This window comes from Hakea prostrata, chromosome 10 (assembly GCF_041222555.1).
Source record: "Hakea prostrata isolate BN-2017 chromosome 10, UWA_Hpros_2, whole genome shotgun sequence".
In the NCBI taxonomy this organism is placed as follows: Eukaryota; Viridiplantae; Streptophyta; class Magnoliopsida; order Proteales; family Proteaceae; genus Hakea; species Hakea prostrata.
The window spans coordinates 33,427,760-33,435,977 of record NC_142609.1 but is presented as its reverse complement, the minus strand read 5'-3'; the positions used below and the strand labels follow the sequence as shown (position 1 = coordinate 33,435,977).

General features: G+C 37.0%; 1 pseudogene; it reads right to left on the bottom strand.

Annotated features, from left to right (window-relative positions):
* Positions 1 to 6,327: 6,327 nt before the first annotated feature.
* LOC149002559 (exopolygalacturonase pseudogene) lies at positions 6,328 to 7,756 on the bottom strand (annotated as a pseudogene).
* Positions 7,757 to 8,218: the final 462 nt, after the last annotated feature.

Sequence of the window (8,218 nt, the reverse complement as noted above, 5' to 3'; positions counted from 1 at the left end):
CGAAGGAAAAAAAAAAATCCTTTTATTTAATAGCTATCTAAGGGACACTTTGGTTTCAATTTCTCCCTTCCTTTTGTGGAAAGATTTGGGTTTATAATTAGGAGGGAAAAAAAAAGACAATTTAGCTTTCTGAACTGAATCCACCTCCTTCCCTGAGGCTAAGAAAAGTAATCCCAAATGCAAGCAGCCCCAAGGAAAAAAAAAATTTAAAAGCCCAGGGAGAGGGAGAGAGAGACAGACAACTTTAGGTGAAGTAGTTGCCAATTTTCTTAGTCTGTTGAAAATAATAATAGTTGAATAGAACAAGAGAGCAAGAGAGAAGGAGAGAGAGAGAGAGAGAGAGAGAGAGAGAGAGAGAGAGAGAGAGAGAGAGAGAGAGAGAGAGAGAGAGAGAGTGTGCATAGAAAATAATAATCACATTAATTTACAATGAATTAGTACATAATTTTATATAGAAATAGAGTCATTCTTCATAGTGTTCTTGGAGTCATTTTATAATCACATTAATTTACAATGAATTAGTACATAATTTTATATAGAAATAGAGTCATTCTTCATAGTGTTCTTGGAGTCATTTTCTGTTGGGGGTAATTGTATTACAAATTCTACAAACACACAAAAATGAAATTGCAATACAATTGAGAGATGAAGATCTTTAGCCAATCCGGAGAGCTTGATGTTGCAACCGAACGAACCACCGATCAATGAGGTTGAGTCACACCTTGAGTGTTGTCTTTAAGGTAATTGATGCACCCTACTACCAAGGGTTCTTCGCACCACCACCTCCAAGATAATGCAACCTCCAACTAGAAGATAAGGTAGTTCTTCTAGTCCCTTCAAGGAGCCAAAATCTAGAGCACAACACTTAGACAACTCAAGAAAGAAATGAACTTTGTGAAACAAATAATGTGCGTGAGGAGTGTCTCTATTTGCACACCACATGCAAGGAAAGGTTGGGTTTATATAGGCCCAAACCTCACCTTACACCCCTTAGGATTCTTAAGGCAATAAATTGGATTTAATCCATTCAATAACCTCAACCCCACTCATGGTAATGGCCATGAATGGTCATGAAATTGAAATGAGAATTGATGGTCAAGAGTTAGAATTGAAGTAAATTCCACCCTTCAAGTAACCCCACCACACCACCATGATCAAGACCATTAAGACCCATGATCAATGTCATGAAGAGCCTCATAACCAAGGTCATGAAGGGCCTCCTTTACTCATGATGCCTCATTACCACCCTTACCTCATGGGTCCCACACACTAACAAAATAATTAAATAAAGGGTAATTTTCATCTGGACCCCCTGAGGTTTGGTCCATGTCATTTTTAATCCAAATAAATGGACACTTTGCATCTACCTCCCCTGAGGTATCCAGTAAGATCAATTAAGGACAAATTATGATTTTTATGACCAAAATACCCTCACATCTAATCCAACGATTGGGATTCCAAAATGATGGGGTTAAATTTAAATATAAAATTCTTATTTTACAAATTTTATTTTTAAATTTTTAAATTTACAAAATTATACCGTCTGAACGAACAAGCAGAGATACTGTAAATTATGTAAAAATTGCAGAATCGAAGAACTCTTTACTCATCAGGAGTAAAACAGGAGGGGAGGGAGGGCAACAATGGCGGAAGAAGAAATATGGGTTAAAGGCTACTATTCGTTTCATCAAATACTCTTAGTTGGAGAAGGAGATTTCTCTTTCGCACCGTGCTTGGCTCAGTCATTCGGTTCCGCATCTAACATCGTCACCACATCACTCGATTCTTGTGGTTTGTATTCTGATATGGTTTCTCTTCTGTTTATTCCACCTAATCCCCTTACCCCCTTACCCCCTTTTCTGAATTTTGTTTCTTTATTTGTCACTACTAGGGTTTTACTTTTACTAGGTGGGTTTTTTTCTTTTACTCATTCCATTGTTACTGATGCTGAATCTTTAATGGGTTTCTTATCAATATTTGTTTATGAATCTGTGAGATCGTTTCTTTCGATCCAAATATCTTGCTCTTCTTTAGATTGTCTGAAATTTTGTTCTTCTTCACAACCCTAGTGTTTACTGTTTACTTGTTACTGTCCTTATTTTTCGGGATTTAGAGAACTAATAAAAGCATGATCTTGCTGCTGTACCTGAAGCTTTAACGTTTTAACCTCTATATCTTTTCCAACCAGATTAGTGTCATCGATAGGTTGGAGGGATCGAATCCAGTTGCATCGTACATCTATTGCATCCGCAAGAAAATATAGTGGTGGAATTACCGATTATTGCAAGTATATTTTGGACAACAGAGGAAGGCGATCATGGAGATACTCAAAGCGAAATGAAGATGGGTGATGCCCAAGTCACTCTGATGAGTTTGATCAAGATTCATCATTTCGATTCAGAGAGTATAATTTTGTAAATTTAAAAACTTAAAAATAATTTTTGTAAAATAAAATTGTTATATTTACATTTAACTCCATCATTGGAATCTCAACCGTCAATCCAAAATAGATGAGTGGCAAAAATCCATCCAAATCAAAAAAGAAATATCTCACTCTTATACCAGAGGGTAATTTGGTCAAAAAATTATAATTTGTCCTCAAGATCTATAGATACCCGGGGAGGCAGATGCAAAGTGTCCATTATTGGACTAAAAAGACGGGACCAAACCTCAGGGGGTCCAGATGAAAATTACTCTTAAATAAAAGAAATGCAAAATCTAATTTTGAAACTTAATAAAGATTTTTAATAAAAAACCTAACATTTTCTGTATAGTTCTAGGAGTCTTATGGCTGTGGTGCTAGGACTCTAGTGTTTTAGATTACAAACAATACCCAATACCCGTTTAAAATCAACCACCACACAAAACAGATAGGGTAAGGGGGAAACCGAGTCAAAAGCATTGCATTCACAAATACCGATCAAATAATTTTTGGTCGTTTCCACACCAAACATTAATTTTTAATTTTCTCCATAGTTTGAATCTCTAGTTTTGTCTCCTCATGACCACCCTAAAATATTGATTAGGAGTTTGTACCAATCAATATCTCCTTTGGGTTGCATAGTGTCTTTGTGAGTACCAATTGTAGAGTTCTTCTTGTATGTAATAACTGGTATTTGATTAGCTGTGGGACTTCTAACATCAGTAGAACTCTTGGAAGTTTGATCAGCTGTGGAATTTCTAATAGCAGTAGAACTCTTGGAAGTTTGATCAGCTATGGAACTCTTGGAAGCAATCCTAGCTACATATGCTTGAGATGAAGTGGCGGCTAGGATGTTGGTTGATTTTCCAAATATATCCTTAATATAGTCAAACAAGGCCTAGAAATTTGGAATTCTCTGCCAATTTTGACTTAATTTGAAACTCACTACTTAGGGCTTGTTTGGTTACATGAAACTCACACACAAAGGAACACCCTAGCACCTAATTTTCTCTCTCTCCTCTCTTTAATTCACCTCTCTTATGCTTTTATCTTCTGTTTACATGCATAACCACCCCCTTCAATTTAATCCTCTCTCTCTCTCTCTCTCTCTCTCTCTCTCTCTCTGTTTATCTTAATGTATATAAAGATATAACACCATAAACACCTCATGTTACCTTTCTTTTAAGAATTTACCACGTAGGTGGGAGGGAGACGGAGGTGTCACCCCCTCCTTTCTCTCATCAACTATGTGTGTGTGTATATATATATATATATAAAATACCACATTACGTGATTTATTATATATATATATTAATGAGTCTAGCTTATGGGCTTGCGGGACCATTCTATTTTCTTACGCAGGCCCCACTCAAAGATGCGAATATTAATACTTTTGCGTTCAAAAAATTATGCTGTTCATTTCCTCGTTTTCAGTTCAGTCTAATTCTACCGTTGGGGGACCCACAAGCGATATTGGACATCAACCAAAATACTTACAAGAATCTAGTTCTATTTGAGGTATCATTTAATTACACTCAAACTAGTTGGTTAAACCATTGACACATGATCCAACCACCATGATCCTTTAATAATCATGAGGATTGAAACATTCCCACACAATGATAAAATAATAATATAAAAAGATGCGGGGCCATCACAGATCTACTTGGGTTTCATTTAATCATGGCGCCTTATTGATACAGATATGGTCTCATACATCAGATCTAGTATCGTCTGTGTGATATGGTATTGTTTTCTTTTTTCTTTCTAATTTTTATTAATCTAACTAGAAAAGTTTCTTCTTCGTTCAATATTGGCTTGAAATCGGCTTCTTACATAACAAATTCATGCGTTATGGATTTTGATATGACATAGAAGTTTCTTTTCCCTTATTTTTCCTTTTGATAAGTGAAAGTTGCAATTTTTGCGTATAATTTTTAATTTTTACATTTTCCCTTAATTTTAAAGTATATTCCATGTGATTTCTTCTTCTTCTTCTGGTTTTGTCATATCCATCAAATGATATCTTCTCCTAATTTTATAACATCTACCAATTTATGATAGTTATCACATTGGATTTTCTATGGTTCTACAAATTTGCTCTCTTGTATCCGGTTGCCACATATCAAGAATCGTTCAGACTGGACAAACTTTTTTGTTTTTCTATAACGAGACGTTCACATGATGGTATCAACTAGAAATTCTCCAGATGAAGACACATAGAGTATCTCAAGTACATGCCCAAGGCAAGAAACCATTTTGCGATTGAGGATGCTCTTGTTCCAATTTCTGCCTACACTGTGGGGAGAAGCAAACGACACCAGATCATATTTTCGTACAGTGCCCATTTGCAAAGTTAGTACGGATGCTTTACAACTCCCCTTCACGTCTTCAAGCGGGTCCTTGGTGGAGAAGGTAATACAACTGGTGAATCAATGGCACGACAGGGCAGCTATTGAACAAGTGAATGCCACTTTAACAGCATTATGGTTATTATGGAAAGCCTATACCAGCCAATTTGATTCAAAGGAGATCCCCTCTCCTTCGCAGGTAATCTTTTAAAATTTGGAAAGGCCTTCAGTTCTATGGCCAGTACTCCATGAAAGAGTAGACATACAACACTAGCAATATCATCAAATGGGTAGTCCCTATTCCTTCCCATACTAAATTGAATGTTGATGGTTCCCTTTTTAAAGATCGAAGAGTTGCGGGCTATGGAGGAATTGCAAGGGATCACAGGGGTCATATGCTTTTCTGCTTCGGTCGGGGAATTGAGGTACAGGACGTTCTCACGGTTGGAGCTTTGGCAGTCCGGCAAGCTTCATTGTGGGGTATTGATTTTAAATTGACAAGATCGAAGTTGATTTTAATTTTACCGTTGTGGGACCCACAAGCGATGTCAAACCTCGACCAAAATACTTATTGGAATCTAAATATGTTTGAGCTATCATTTAATTACACTCGAACCAATTGGTTAAACCATTGACACATGATCCAACCACCATGATCCTTTAATAATCTAAAGGATTGAAACATTCCCACAATAATATAAAAAGATGCGGGGCCATCACAGATCTACTTGGGTTTCATTTAATCATGGCACCTTATTGATACGGATGTGGTGCCATACATTAGATCTAGTTTCGTCTGTATGACGTGGTGTTGTTTTATTTTTTCTTTCTAATTTCTTATTAATCTATCTAGAAAAGTTTCTTCGTCGTTCAATATTGGCTTGAAATCGACTTCTAACATACCAAATTCATGCGTTATGGGTTTTGATATGACATAGAAGTTTCTTTGCCCTTATTTTGCCTTTTGATAAGTGAAAGTTGCAATTTTTTGCGTATAATTTTTAATTTTTACATTTTCCCTTAATTTTAAAGTATATTCCGCGTGATTTCTTCTTCTTCTGCTGGATTTGTCATATCCATCAAATGATATCTTCTCCTAATTTTATAACATCTACCAATTTATAATAGTTATCACATTGGATTTTCTATGGTTCTACAAATTTGCTCTCTTGTATCCGACTGTCACATATCAAGAATCGTTCGGACTGGACAAACTTTTTTGTTTTTCTATAACGAAACGTTCACACGATGGTATCAACTAGAAATTCTCCAGATGAAGACACATAGAGTATCTCAAGTACATGCCCAAGGCAAGAAACCATTTTGCGATTGAGTGCTGCTATAAATTGTAGAACAATTTGGTGGGTTTGGGGTTTTTTGGAACCATTTTAAAAAAAAAAAATTTTATATTAAGTTTTTTTTTGTTTACCGCAAGAAGGTGAACCTCAAGCACAACAGTGCTGCACCACCAAGGTGTCATGGATGTATACATTGACACTTTTATTTTATATCATTGCAACCTAAGTAGTCCCACTATTTGTTTCGCTAAGATGGTTAAGTACAATGGAGAGGTGGGATTTGCCGGCCAAAAAAAATAGGTTTCACGTTTGAACACTCAGCCTCAGCTGCTCCGGTTCCAGTGTACCGCAAGTTTATGTCTCCAATCTCCAAGTTCTCACATGGTTGTTCACTGCTACATGCGATAATCACTGCAGGTTGATATGGTGTTGTTCCCCTTATCATGTTAAACTTGGTGTTGATGATCTTAATATGCGAAGGAGTCTACATAAGAAGAGATTATCAAATGAGTTAAAAAGGAGAATTGCGAGAACTTTTTCAAATCTATCATAAAAAGTGTCATTGCTACTTTGGAATGATAAAAGTCAAATAAATTTTAAGAAAAGACGCTTCGTAATTCACATTTCCGTACCTGTTTGTTGCAGTGGTAATGCGGGCAGTATTGTTGATCCAAGATTATTGGATTGTAGACATTCACCATGATGAGATCCTCGAAGACAATACCAGAAGCAACACCGGTAGCCGGTGAAGAAGGCCAGGTTTTGATCCTTACCCCATTTTGAGTGTTGATGAAGGTACAGTTCCTCACAGAGACACCATGTACTTCCTCTCTACCATTCGTTTTGCCGAGGCTTCCCACACTGATGCCATGTCCTGGTCCACACATCACCTTGGTGACATGTATGTTTTGAGCGCCGGGGCCAATGGAGACGCAATCATCACCGGTTGAAATCCTCGCGTTGGTAATGTTGATCCCCACCGAGTTTGATATGTGGATGCCATCAGTGTTAAGACTGTTTGGTGGTGCCGATAGCGCGACGTGTTCGATGTGCACGTTAGAGCTTTGGAAAATACCAATGTGGAAATATTTGCTGTTTCGTGAGGTTATGTCTCGAATCACAGCATTGTCGACATAGTTGAGTTTTATATTCTGCAGCCATTAACATAGTAGAAATTTATCTTTTTGTTTGTAAAATAATAGAATTTTTTAGTACAACTCCATAAGTAAGAAAAACTCACACAGGAGGAACGGCTTGCAATTAGGATTTTCGGCACATCTGTTGTTTGTCCAAGCCCGTTGACCTCGACCATCAATTATTCCTCCACCGTGAATAGTCAAGCTTTTAACGTATAGAAAAGCAATCCAATCACCATTGAAAACAGCAGGATCAGGTGGAGCTTGTACGACTCCGTCAATTTTTAACCCAATTGAAGGACTCTTGCAATTGTCCAACATCACTGGACCTAAGAGATATGTCCCTTTGGGTATGAGTACTGTGTTACTTGGCTCACTTGATTTACATGATGCTGTCCAAGCTGAGATCAGAGCTTTACTGATATCCGTCTTGCCATCGGCTATTGCACCATAGTTTATCACGTTGAAGACACCAGCTTCTGCCACTTCCTCTGCTAGTAAGAACAATGCACATAATGCCCATTGTTTCAATTTCAAATCTTTCCTCATGATTATCTTTCCCATTTTTATCTTTGGGTTTTTCCCTTTTCTTTTGGTTTCTATTATTCTCTAGGTATTCTTTTATAGTGGGGAGTGGTTAACATGCAGTTCCATGTTTGGGGTTCAGCCGAATCCCTTGATAAACAAGGTGAAAGAAGTAACTTGTTAAGTTGGTTTCATGTCTATATCCTCTTAAAAGGGATAATTTCGTGTCATACTATTTTTAGAAATTATCGTTATATACACTTATTGTGAGATGAAATAGTAATTTCAATACAAGAGATAAGAAGCAAATTCTTACCAATGCTACCAAGCTAAGATCTCAATCGTTGGGGCTGGAATTTAATTGTTTTTTTGACTTTGTCTGTACAAAGTAAGACAAGTGAGAGCAATATCAACATGATTAGAAAAAGGAGAGATGTACGATAGAGGCAAAGTGACAGGGCCCTAGTGGAGAGAGATCTAACTTCC